The sequence below is a fragment of the Danaus plexippus genome, chromosome Z (genome assembly GCF_018135715.1).
Source record: "Danaus plexippus chromosome Z, MEX_DaPlex, whole genome shotgun sequence".
Classification (NCBI taxonomy): Eukaryota; Metazoa; Arthropoda; class Insecta; order Lepidoptera; family Nymphalidae; genus Danaus; species Danaus plexippus.
In genome coordinates, this window is record NC_083559.1 from 3,523,079 (window position 1) to 3,536,470 (window position 13,392).

A 13,392-nucleotide genomic window follows, 5' to 3' on the forward strand; every position below is an offset into this window, starting at 1 on the left:
CATTTAAACAGTGCCCCATATCTGTGTTTGTACCTTTATCACATGAATAATGCTCTAGAGTCTAGTATTCTCGTTTAAATTCCAAACACAAACTCTATAAGGTGACAGTCGCTTATTTTTTCACGAGACAGTCTAGATTTCCATTCCGTAGCTTTATTCGGAACTGTTCTTGAAAATCTTTAGTGATCTTGAGATGAATATATATATTGTTGAATTATGATAATGGTTTCAGTCTTTTGAATCGTATAATACACAACACTACTCGCTTGCGATTACTTTTCTATCCATCGTGTTCTGGTACATTATGAACAAACAGAGGCAGCCACTTTCCTCTTCAAAAATAGGTCTATTAAAATTGACAAATATCGTAAGCAAAAGATATTCTTTCTTATCATGTTTCGATTTTCATCATGTGCCGTGCCGAACATGATTTAATACTTTTGCTTTACCAAGGTATTATAACTAGTAAGTAGACATCATTGTTGAGTTTGATTCGTATCCTAAATAATAATAGAAAGAAATCCTAGAACAGAAATATCTTTTGTTTTGAAAACTGGATATTGCTTGACTAAATCGACTTGGGTCATGGACTTGATTAATCGTTCAAACTTTAGTTTAAGGGACTTCTTAAGGCGGTGAAAGGATGTGATTATATTTTGACTGACTTGTTAAGCAAGAAAAGCTCTAGGCTATGCAGGTTTTAGGAAGTGTGGTACTAGAAAAATATTTATTGCGTTCCATATTCATGAAGATAAGGTTATAAAACTACACGGCGCGGCGTAACAATAATTTGAATACATAAGACTAATATCCACGGAAAAAGGAATGAAAATTAAAATGTTTATATTCGATTATTAAAAAGCAAAATATTGTAGTAAAAAAAGTTATTGTAGTAAAAAAAAAGCAAAATATTGTAATCATAATAATCAATTGAATATCTAAATAATTCCATTGCAGTTTCAATGGATTTAAAACTTTGTATATGGATTTATACAATACAAAGAAATTAAATTAATTAATTAATAAACAAAAATTTATGTTCCCATTAAACTAACATCATTTTACTTAACTTGAACGCATCTTAAACATCACTTCAATGTTACCCTCGTTCACGCTAAATTGATAGTATAAAATAAAAAACTGTCAAATGTAATTATCTGTTATTAATAAGAATTTTACATAATAAAAATAATGACGTATATTTTTCTTTTATTTTATTAGCATTAAATAATCTTGACCTTTATAATGTTGCCAGTTGAAGCATACATAGAACGACATCTTTTAAACTTTTCTATTTCTAAAAACCTGACGATGAATGTTGGAGTTCAGGAACTCTTTCATATTACTTCGGGCAACCTGTATAGATGGCGCGTAACGCTATTTATAGAGCTTAGTAACTTATAACGTAGCATAGATGTCAGTAGGTACATCTTTGAGTTAAAGATATGTTAAAAATATACGAGCTTTTATTAAAACTGTTTATTATTGAATTATCTTGAATGGAATAGTATATTTGCGTTTAGTATCTCTTGACATTTTTGTCATTTGATTTAGAGAACTCGAAAAAAACGTTTTGCTTTTTTATAAATTTCACTTCGCTTTTTAAAAACAATTTCTACGATATTTATTTTAGCCTACAACTTAAAGGTGGCGTTAAATCTATAAAAATTGGAATAGAGGTAAAAAGAGTTTGTTGTATATTTGGAGTATTATTAACACATTTTTTTCGCAAAATTAAATAAATATCTTAATTCATATTAATGCAGTTAACTAACTTTTTGGGTATGTTTTACCAAAAAAGGAATTTGAAGCTATACGTAATTTACTCTTAAAGTATTGTAGCTTGTGCGTGGGCTGGGAAAAACTTTCATCGATCCCCAGCCTAGAGCAATGTGTTTGGGACTATGTTCTTCATTGCAGTAAATCTGTTTGCAAAGATTAAAACGTTATACTGCACAAAAGGATTCTATTTCAAGCTGAAATGAAATCTAAATCACGAGACAACCAAAATGTAAGTTAATCTTTGTTTTTATAAAGAAATACAAATTTATGATCTATTCCGAAGAATTTTTTTTACAGCACACGTATTTTGCAGTAGAACCCGCATTTTAGTGTTGAATATCTATTTTTCTTTATCCGCGATAGTCCATCAAAAACTTCCGAAGCTATCAACAACCAATCCCTTACCTTACACGTCAGTGTAATTTGCCGTATTGTCATAAAGCCGTCCATTGATTGATTTCGGAGACTCAGTAATTGTATCAGCGAGTATGGTGCGAATATTGTACTTAACTTGAGACAGGTAACAGTATAGCATTATTACTTTTAAATTTACAATATTTTTTCTTGTATAATATAAAATAAATACATATGCAATAAAGAATAATTGTTTTTCGTTCCATTAGATATATAAGTAGCTAATTTATAAGCGCTTAATACTATTTAGACTAAAGCACACACAAATATATATAAATATATATATCGGCGCAAGCAGCTTCAATGACGGATGCAACATGAAAATAACTCAAGGCTGGCATCAATTACTATAACAACTTATTGGTCGTCGTTACTATTGTTGAAAGTAAAACGAAATCAAAGAGAATAGAACCATGTTTGAATTCTGGTATAAATATGACGTCTGGACTCACGACAGGAAACTGCAGAGTTCATCGAGTGTGGATCATAAAGAATGTGATTATGAAGAACCTTCGAGAAATACAAGAACATTTAGAAGAATTGAAGTTTCATTTTAAAATATCTGGAACGTACTGAAACAAGTGACATTAGTGACGTCAGCGAGGCTGGCGTCCTGTCTTTAAAACAATGAATTTGTAATAAATCCGATATATATTTTAACCGACAATTCCTTCTTATGTTTTAAATGTTGTCAATACATCTCTTTACAATATTTTGTGACGAGTAAGTGATAACTTGAATACACTCCGCAAACAATATCCAACAAAATCACGTAAATTACGTAATCCAGAAACTTCTATGTAAAAGATAGTAAGATATACTGTTGCGTAAATTAGGTTAAATGTTTCTGTAAACAAAAACTATAAATTTTAGTTATTTACCACAACTATTAATTAATATTAGCTACTCCAAAACTAGCTCGTCTCAAAGAGCGAAGTTACTCATCAACTCGGATATTACAATGTTAATTAGAATATTTCCGAGTAACGTTGTTTCAAAAATATTTTTGAAGTAGGAAGCAGTTATTAGATTACTTCTCTTACATCGTGTTGCTCTGAATGAAAATTTGTTTGAATTAATGTACGTCAAATATACAAGATTGCATTCTAGGAATTTGTTGTTATACATTTATTTATATATTATTTTATGTACTTCCTCCAAGTTAAATACAAAAGCATTTTAAGAATAAACGTGCCTCTAATTCACCTTGTTTATATTTTGGATTTCAATGACGTCATGAAAATGAAGTCACGTTGTGCCTCTAGAACATATCCCGAAGAAAAACATTGTTTAAAAATACAATACTTCGTAAGGACGAACTGTAAAAATTTATGAGTATATTTTTGTGGAAAATTAAAAAAAGGTTCATTTTAAAATCGTAATCAACAAAAGTTTTAACGTTTCCTAAAATAGTTTTATATGATGATAAAACATTTCCAAAACAATACCGTTGTGTTATATTTTTAGTATAAGATATTTGTGCTTTAAAATCGATTAGAAACAACTCGATTCACTGATAAAATAGATTATAAAAAATGCTTATGTATTGAAGTTCTGAAATATTACAATATTTTGATTCAATTGTTTAGGCCCAAACTTTATATATATACTAGCTGTTACCCGCGACTACGTCTGCGTAAGAAAAATAATAAGAAACTATGACAAAACTTTAAAGCCCCGTATGCGCTGCCCCGTATGTCCTGCCTCACACTCGCGCGTTATAATTTCGGGATGGTCATTCGGGATCTTGAAAAAAGTATCCTAAGTTACTTTCTATTACATCAGCTACCTGCCAATAAGTCCCGTTAAACGCGGTTCAGCCATTTTAGATATTAGCCGAAACAAACATACACTCGTATTGTGTTTACATATATTTAAAAAAATAGGGGTTGGTGATAAAAAAGCAAAAACTTAGGGTTGTATGTATTTTTTGATGCCCCATTATAAAAACATAAAAAAAAGAGATATCGTTCAAAAATTTAAAAAAAAGTGTTTAAGGGTGAACAACCCTTATCAGTAAGGGGTATGAAAAATAGATGTTAGCTGATTCTCACATCTATTTAATATGCTCACAAAATTTCATGAGAATCGGTCGAGCCGTTTCGGAGGAGTACGGGAACGAATATTGTGACACGAGAATTTTATATATGTATAAAATTCTTTCAAAATCAAGATCAGTTTAGAAATATTTCGTGATCTTGTAAAGTTTTCTGTGTCTGCTGAAGATTTGTGTGCACTCGGAGAACTTTATGACTCTTCCTGTATAAAGAGTATCCTATGTCCTTAAAGATACACAAGTAACCATTTTAAAACCACCCACTATTTAATAAAATTACTTCCTCTCTGAACTTTCAATTCACTAATAATTTTCCAATCAAAACTAAAACTAAGACAAAAAAAAAATCTCATAAATATCACAAAATCACTGAATTCGGTTCAATTATCGATGAAATATTTTTGTCTATTGTTCTTATTTTTGCCGCTAAACATTTGACAAACTGTAGGTGTGACCTCAATAATACCCTGCGGGTTTTTGATTGACGCAACATCTATTTCCATTATTTCTCATCGACGTACCGAAGTTAAATGTGAACAATATTCCATGCGCGCTCAACCCTTTCAAACGGAATAAACTACTGTGAAGGTTTTACAAACTGTATGACATCGTACCATACACAGTTGACACTTCTTGTATTAATATACATATTGTAAATTTCAAGTTGCATTTCTTAAGCCTCTAGCCTATTTCATACAATCAAATATATTTAAAATAAAAGAGTCCGCTACATCGCCTACTTCAAAATTCAATGCGGTTGCGATTTACTTATTTTTGGACAAGAATTATTACGAGTCTGTACGCGAATGAGTGAGTGAGTGTGATATCTGTACATTTAATTTTATTGTCAAATATTTAGATGGCACCTATTAATTATATGTGTCGGAGTAGGGTCCAAGCCATGGTTTTTAAAAAGATTGACGTCAGCATAACTGACGTCTTTAGTCTTGACTGTCATCAGGCTCTGTGGTAATATTTCTTGTTAAACGAAACCCATGTACTGTCGGTTGACATTTTAAACATTTAAACTTTAAATGACATGACATTGGCGAAATCTGCAAGGAAACGGCACTAACCAAAAATAATAAGAAGAAACTTTAAATGATTATTTATATAAAATTTTAATAATATTTATACATTAATAGAAATATGGAGGAGTATTCAAATTAAAATTGAATATATTTCGTTGTTATTTATGGCCTCTCATATTATTAATTAATAAAATTTATTGCAATCTAAATATTATTAAATGAAATTATTCTGAACTAAATTATAACATATAAATATTATAGTCCTTTGAAATTTAATATGATCTTTTAATATCAAGACTTCAGTTCAAGCTTTGTGAATAAAGTTGTTTGGAATTGTAGGTTTCGGTAATTTCTGTTCTGTACATTTGAGTATTCTTTGATTGCAACTAAAACAATCAGCATTTGAATTATTTCAAAGCCGTAGTTTTCTGATGTTGTCTGAATAAACTATCTAGCCAATAAACTTTAACGGGATCCAACATGTACTACAAAGGAACATAAAAGCGTTTTTCAATTTACTAAATATACCGTTTCGTTACGGAAAAGCAACTATCTTTTAGTCAGCTGTTACTAAATGTTAAATTAAGTACAGAATAAAATTTATTTTTATTGTCTTCGTGTTTTTTACTTACGATATTACGTGCACAAATTTTTCACATACAACAAAAACGAAAAAAAAATACATCAAAAGGAACTTTAATTATCCCGAGAGTAGTTAACAAAACAGTCTCGTTATGTAGTTGCAGCAAGTTTTTATTTCTACCTAAATTAAGGAAATACGTGAGTACCACAACGCATTCAGGAATAAAAATACACAAAATTTTTATACAAACCAATATCTATATAAAACCAATATAATATATATTCTTGTAATATTATATGGGAAATAGAATAATTCTAACAAGATGTAAAATAAAATTGTCAAATGTAATGTTTGTATCCTACGAAACTAGACGTAGTTCGACGTTAACCTTTTCGTTTCAAAATTGCTATCGAAAACAGATAATTTAATGTACTGTAGATATCAAGACAGTTTTAGATATCCTCGTTTTAAATAACTTACATTATTATATAACAGAGTAAAACCAAATTATATATTTTTTCAAATATCATTTCTATTATTTTCGCGAGTTTTATTCATTTAAATGAAACCATCTCGTCTGCCCGTGATCACGGTTGCTGAAAAGTAACCGAAACGTCGGGAGTATGTAGTTTTTTACAAAAACGAATCACGCGTAGTTTATCCGAAAAATACTAGTTTCATTTAAATCAAAATATTTAGCGTGAGCTTAGAACTTACACCGATTAAAATTTTCCCCTGAGCTCTATCCGACGTCTAAATACTGAAGTTCTTGTACCTTAGTGTTGTGAGTGTTGATAAAATCTGAGCCTCATTTATAATCGTAGACATTGAGAATTATATATGACATTGAATTAGTTATAAGCCACACCAATGGTATCAGTAATTTTGGTTTGCACTTTACACTAATAAATAATAACAAATCTCGTTCAAAAAGATAAGTTTAATGAAAATATAAATATTATATTTAATTAATTTCTGTAATTAAGTTTCGGCTACGGCTCCGGTTTGGTAAATGGTTCGTAATTTAAAGCTTTACGTACATAATAACTACTTAACATACATGCGATCAAAACAGACTTATATTAAAAGGTGCTCATTAAACTCAGGTTTAACGTATTTTAATAATTATAGAAGAAAATAATTATGGAAAATTATTTAAATAAAAATTAAAAAATAGAAAATAGAGAATGAAAAATTAATTGAAGGAGGATTAGAATTTTCAACCTCTGGAATATTGAGTACTATGTGCTTTACCAACTAAGCTATATGACTCGAGTCGGTATATATTTTTATCTTTCCTTTATCCTTTATCTATTTTTTTTCTTTCCTTTATTTTTCAATTTTTCTTTTTTTTTCTATCTTTCCTTTTTTTCATTCTTTTTTTCTATCTTTCCTTTATCCTTTATCTATTTTTATTTAACCGTAAACATTAATGTTGAAAATATAATTGCACGAATGGAAAATTTTATTTGCTTGAATTCAATTATTACAACTGATTTTATAGTACATGTAAAATTTTTTTTTTTTCTTATAAAATCATTTGAATCAACATTTTCTAAAAATTTGTTGGATATTATGCTTGGGCTGAATCCAATATCATGAAAACCTTTAACTTATCCATGATAGACAATAAAATATTTAAAGTGTGTACTGTATACAAATGTAGGCTAAATTAGAACAATGTTTTTCTATCAGAGATAATGGAGACAAAAGTGCAGTTTGTAAAAGTATTAGATCAAAAGTAATACCTACAGATTATTCTTACTTAAATGTAAGTTAGCAATATCTCTTCGGTAATCGATAAAAATATGTATAAAAGCATTAAAAATTGGTTTTTATAACAGAAAACATAAGCATGTAGTTATAACAATATTATTTACACTTAAAGGTAACAAAGGTGTATAACATGTCAATATTGTATTTTAAAATAGATATCTATTGATCCTTCTTAATTATATAAGATAGGACTGAGAAAAATCTGTTACTAACACAAACGAATTCAAACAATTTATAGTTAGTTTTGATTATTCATGCTGATATAACTCTACTACTAATTTATCACTCAAAATTAATCTAAAGAATAATCTAATTTTTTTCATTTTCAATACAAATTGTAATATTTATAGCTTAATCTTCAACAAACAAATTTCAGTTGGTAATAATTATGAAATAAACTTCGTTAGTGCTTTAGGATCTAATCAAATACGCCCCAGCCATTCAAAATATTGTAAACACATTATAACGAGATTGCGTTAGTTTTGTACTTCAATGCAGAGCGAAAATGAAATGTACATATCTATGTAGATCGATGGGAAATGAATTGCACAGAATAAAAATATTTTTCATCAATTACATATCACCTTGTTATCTTAATTAAAACATAGTTAATAATTCAAAGAGGTTTAGTTTTGGGTTAGTTCAAATTATTTATTAATAATAACTCGAAGTTAATTGGATTTTTTAATATTATTACGATATAAAAGTATCTCATTCCCACGTTTTGCTCCATTGTGTCACTTACGGCCATACCTTTTAAATTGTCTTACAATTCGCACGGAAGCAGAATCCGCTAGCTACGTCCTGAAGACTATGTATATAGTACAGTCAAAGGCATTCCTTATGAGATTCGGCACTTTGAAACTATCATCTATATTAAAACTTTAATAACCTATCTAAAATATTCTTATACATTTAATTTTATTATTAAAGCATAGATACCAATTTAACGTATGTTTATTCTCTTCATAAATACGGATTCGATAAAAAATGTAGGTATAATGGATTTTGTTTCAAGGTTTTGTGTGTGATCTTCTTCAACGTTGTTATAATAACTATATTTAAGGTAAAAAGTAAATCCATTAATTATTCTCGATAAATCCAAAAAATCGTTAAATAAAAAGAGCCGCTAGTAGCGATTCACTTTTGAGTGTTGGGATCGCTCGGCTATATTACTTTTAATTGTCTGACCGTCACAGGCTATGCTGTAGGGTTTATTTAATCTGAAATTTGAAAGATTTTCTTGTTTCGTATTTTACTCCGAAAGTTGGAGACGAAATTCATTCTTTATAGGTTTATTCATCGTTCAATAATTACAGTTTTTGCCCTATCCAATCCGTCACAATGGGAGTTTCTTACGTAACAAAGCGAAAATTATTAAAAACGAAATAATAAGTTTGGTAGTATGCAGTATGGTAGTCAATTTTACAAAACAATAGGAACTCAAGCATTGTTCGATGCTGGTGGGAAATCAATATATTTTGTTATATTCAGCAGTGACATTGTTTTTGGGGTTCAAGTAAGGGAAAGGTGGAAAGGTACAGTATTATATTTAAGTTATAATAGTAATATCGTTACAGACAGAATGTATTAATTGGACCACTTCTAAAAAAATAACTTTATTAAAAGACTTTACTTTTTATTCTATTTAACAGACGACTATGTTTTTATTACGATAAATAAAATAAAAAAAACTTAATGATTTATCTCAAATATTGGACAAAATAAAACTGTCATATTTGTCAAATAATAAATAACTTTAAAAGCTACGAACTTTTAACTAATGATATCCAAGGTCGCGCAGCTACTCGTAAACAACGGCAATAGAAATTTGCTATAAATGATGTTATCATAGTAAACATGAGCGCATTTGAGACATATAATAATCAGTAACGAATGATAAGTATGTTGTTTTATAAACATGTTGTGGGGTTATCGGCGCCGGCGACAAGGCACGCCTCACACATAGGCTCGGGAATCGAACATTACAAAATGTTTTATATAACTGGGGGCCCGAAAATCCGATCTATGGTCAAATGTCCGTTAGGGAACTTTACTCATTCATCTTTTCCCCAAAGGCGGGGAGTGGGGCCCGGAGCGCTGCGCTACTCCGTTACGTAACCCTGGTAGAGGGACTGGGTGACGCGATTCCTAGTCGAGCCGCCCTCGCGAGCGGACCTGTCCCGACCGCATCGTACTATAACCATAGAGCACAAACGACGCAAGTGCCGCGACAGAACGCTTGCTTGACGCGCGACTCCGCTCCCTCTAAAGCAACACTTAGCTTTGTTAGAAAAACATTCGATTGCTCCCACCACAACCCCAAGACGGTAAGTAAAATTATTATTATTCTATCTCATGCGTCTTCATATGTTATATAACATTTTATTTAGGTTTTTGCATATTTTTTTTGGTCTTACATAAATATTAAATTTACCAGAAAATGCTATGCGATCGTACTATAATGTTATGGTTTGTTCTGAGAAGATTTTATTTCTGCATCTATTTTGAGTATACAACGGTTTTATCACATATATTTCAGATGCTTGCGTGACTGTTTATTTCAAATGTATGTAATTTCGGACGGCTTCCATTATCACAGTAATTTAGCTTTCTAATTGCAAAATTTTACAGTACAAAAATGATGATTATCAACAGTATCTTTAACAAAGAGAAGGGTTAAATGGAAATTTAAAATTAAAGTCCCGAAAATCTTTTGTAGCGGTATTCCCGGCTTCCGTCGGCATTTTATAAAGAAGTCAAAATAAATCTTTAGTATATCCGCATTTACTTCAATCATATAACTTATTTGTATATAAATTCCTTAATGGATAATCTGTTTGCTACAACCAGCCTGGATATTAATACCAATTAGAATCTAAAGAAAAACATATTTAAGAATGCCTCACGTCTGCATAAATTTTTTACATTTTGTTTTCTACATTCCATTAAGGGTTTAACAAAAACAAAAAATATATATATACAATTGTTAAAAAATGTGAAAACGTAGTTATAAAAACATACAAGAGTTATATATATGATATTATAGGTGATATATTGTTTAATAAAAGGTGTCATCTATTGAAAATATTTTTAAATAAATATTCTGTTAAATTCGTTTACTATTGATTATCTGATTTTGGATTGGTGTACCTCAGTGTTACGAACACCGTAGCCTGTAGGCGTAACCGTAGAGCTCTTTAAAGTGGCTATCATTTTAATACGACTTCGGAGCTAGTATCGAATATCGCGTTTTATGTTCAAATTGAACACATAATATTAGTGTCTAATGCTATCCGTGAACTTGTTACTTCAAATAATATCTATAGTTCCGTGGAATCTTAAATCCATTTGATGGTTTATTATCGATGGAAGTTAATATAATTATAAAAAGGTAATAATAATAGTTTATACATTTAATGAGTTGGCTATAAAAGAGCTGTACCATTATTTTTCATAGAATAGAAGAATACAATAGATTTATTGAAGAAATATTAGAAAACAAAGTGAAGCTGACGGTCGTAACTAAAATTATATATGAAAATTTATTATTGGTGGCATCTTTAAATCTGATGTTGTTACTGTTGTATAAACTGTGTAAATATTTCAAGATCGTGAATATATAATCAAGAAAAGAGTTATTTGGTGTGTAAATATATTTATTATGTTACTAATTTGCATATAGTATTAGAATTAGCTTAAAACAGGGTAGCTTTTGTATTATTTAAATTCTCGTTTCCCATAGATGCTGTTTGAGAGGAAATATTTTTGACGGAAAAGTATTTCATTAACAGCCATTCCTTTTCGCTAAAACCTGCATTTCAGATTAAATAAACATTTTGACTGAAAGCTCTATAGGATGATTCAATGGGAAGGTGAAGAATTCTAAAATGTGTGCAGTATTTTAAAATACCCATACTTTGAAAAGGGATGGACCATCGATTATTCGAACCTCTGAAAGATATGAATTTATAGTATGACTCTGTATGAAAATAAACTCAGCTGATATCACAAATACAGATTACTTCGCTTCCTTTGTTTTTTTACGTCAACTGTTAAAAAGAGCGAAGTTTTCGTTCTGTTTTTAAATATGTTATATTGTTGCGCATTTATATTAAAGCTTTTGAGTAATTTACGGAAATCTCAGAACATGAGCTATTGAGTTTTACTAGTGCTGTTATTATTGTCTAATAATTACGGGGATCGGTTAGTGATTGCTATAATTTTAAGATAATTAATGTTAAGAGTTCGATACAGATTCGAAACAAAAGATTTTGACAACAATAATATTGATTAAAAAAATTCTAATCTCAATTTATTTGTTCTCTTTTCGATTTTGTTTTAATATATAAGTTTATTTTTGTTTCACAAGATTGACTCTTGTGAAAGTAAAATTTTAGTAAGGTTCCCAATTAACGAAATGGACATATGACCATATACGGTGGAATTTGTTCTACGGCAATGTTTTGATTGACCTACACCTTGGCTTGCATTCTGCTCTTAATTTATATACTCCTTTGTGGGATATATTCAGAAGTTGAAATTATTTATAAATTATTTTGTTTTAATACCTGCATTGTTTTACCTTTGTTTTTTTGCAGCCGAGATCTTGCCTTCAATGTTCCAAATTGTGTTACTACAGAGCCATCCTAATTTGGAATTCAGTAAACATTGAGATTTTTAGATTTTTTTTTTTTCTATAATACTTCGTCAACACTCACTTATTTATTCTAACTTTTTGGTTCCTGAATCAGTCATTTGTTTTTCAATTCTTTTGTCTGTCGTGAACCAATAATTTATTCCACGATTTTTTTATTTAATATTTTGGTCAAAATTTTAACCATAAAATAAAAAAATATTTTGAAACAACGAAAATAATTTTCTTATCAAACTAATGAGTTAGTTATAATTTATACAAATAATAATAAAAAATTTTGACTTTGGTGATGGTGAAAGAAACTTTGTTATTATTATTTTTTTTTTACATTTTTATGCTAATTATCATATATTCCTGAAATTAATAATATGAAGAGAAAAATATTAGGTAAGAGAGTGATGTGGCGCTATTGAAAACTGTAGCTCTTTTAACGGAAGTAAGTTTCTTATTGAACGTTAACCACAATGATATGATAATGATAACAAAATACATCCATAAGATCATATCCGTTTTAATATTAATTTACAAAGTGTTTCTGGCAATTAAACTTGATTGATTTGAAATTAGTGCTTTACATATATTCCTTACAGTTATTACAGTGACGTCATTAAAAAAAGAAAATTTTATAATGAAAATAGCAATGTTTATAATTTATTTAATATTTCGATGTTTTCCTACGAGCAATAATTTTACGGCGGCCCTGTTCAGTGAGTCATGACTGATTTATTGTAAAGAATCATTTTGGCCTTTATTGTTATATGAATTGAGTGGTTTTATTAATTTATTTTGTGATTACTCTCTCAGCTTCTCACTAAATGGATATAATATGTTTACCTAGAATAGAAAAACTAAAATAAGTCGCAAATATTATTTTAAGGAAGTATATATTAGTACGTATATAAATTTTTAGTCTCTTTAAACTTAATCAATTTCAAAATAAGTCATCTTAATGTATGTTATTACTTCAACGTTTCGTTCATTCGTTAGACAAAATGGACTGGTTTTTTTGTTTACCATCAGCTGTAACAATTACCATACATTTCGTGTTGATGAAGAGCTATTCCTGAGAACTTTGATCTCAACCAACTTGTCA

At 29.4% G+C, this 13,392-nt stretch overlaps 1 protein-coding gene across 2 annotated transcripts in view; it reads left to right on the forward strand.

Annotated features, from left to right (window-relative positions):
* Positions 1 to 9,635: 9,635 nt before the first annotated feature.
* Positions 9,636 to 13,392, forward strand: part of LOC116777204 (frequenin-2) — a 91,717-nt gene continuing 87,960 nt past the window's right edge. For both annotated transcript variants that reach the window (XM_032670614.2, XM_032670615.2), the window contains exon 1: positions 9,636 to 9,972. The gene's annotated coding sequence lies outside the window, so the exon portion shown is untranslated. The remainder of the gene's footprint in view (positions 9,973 to 13,392) is intronic.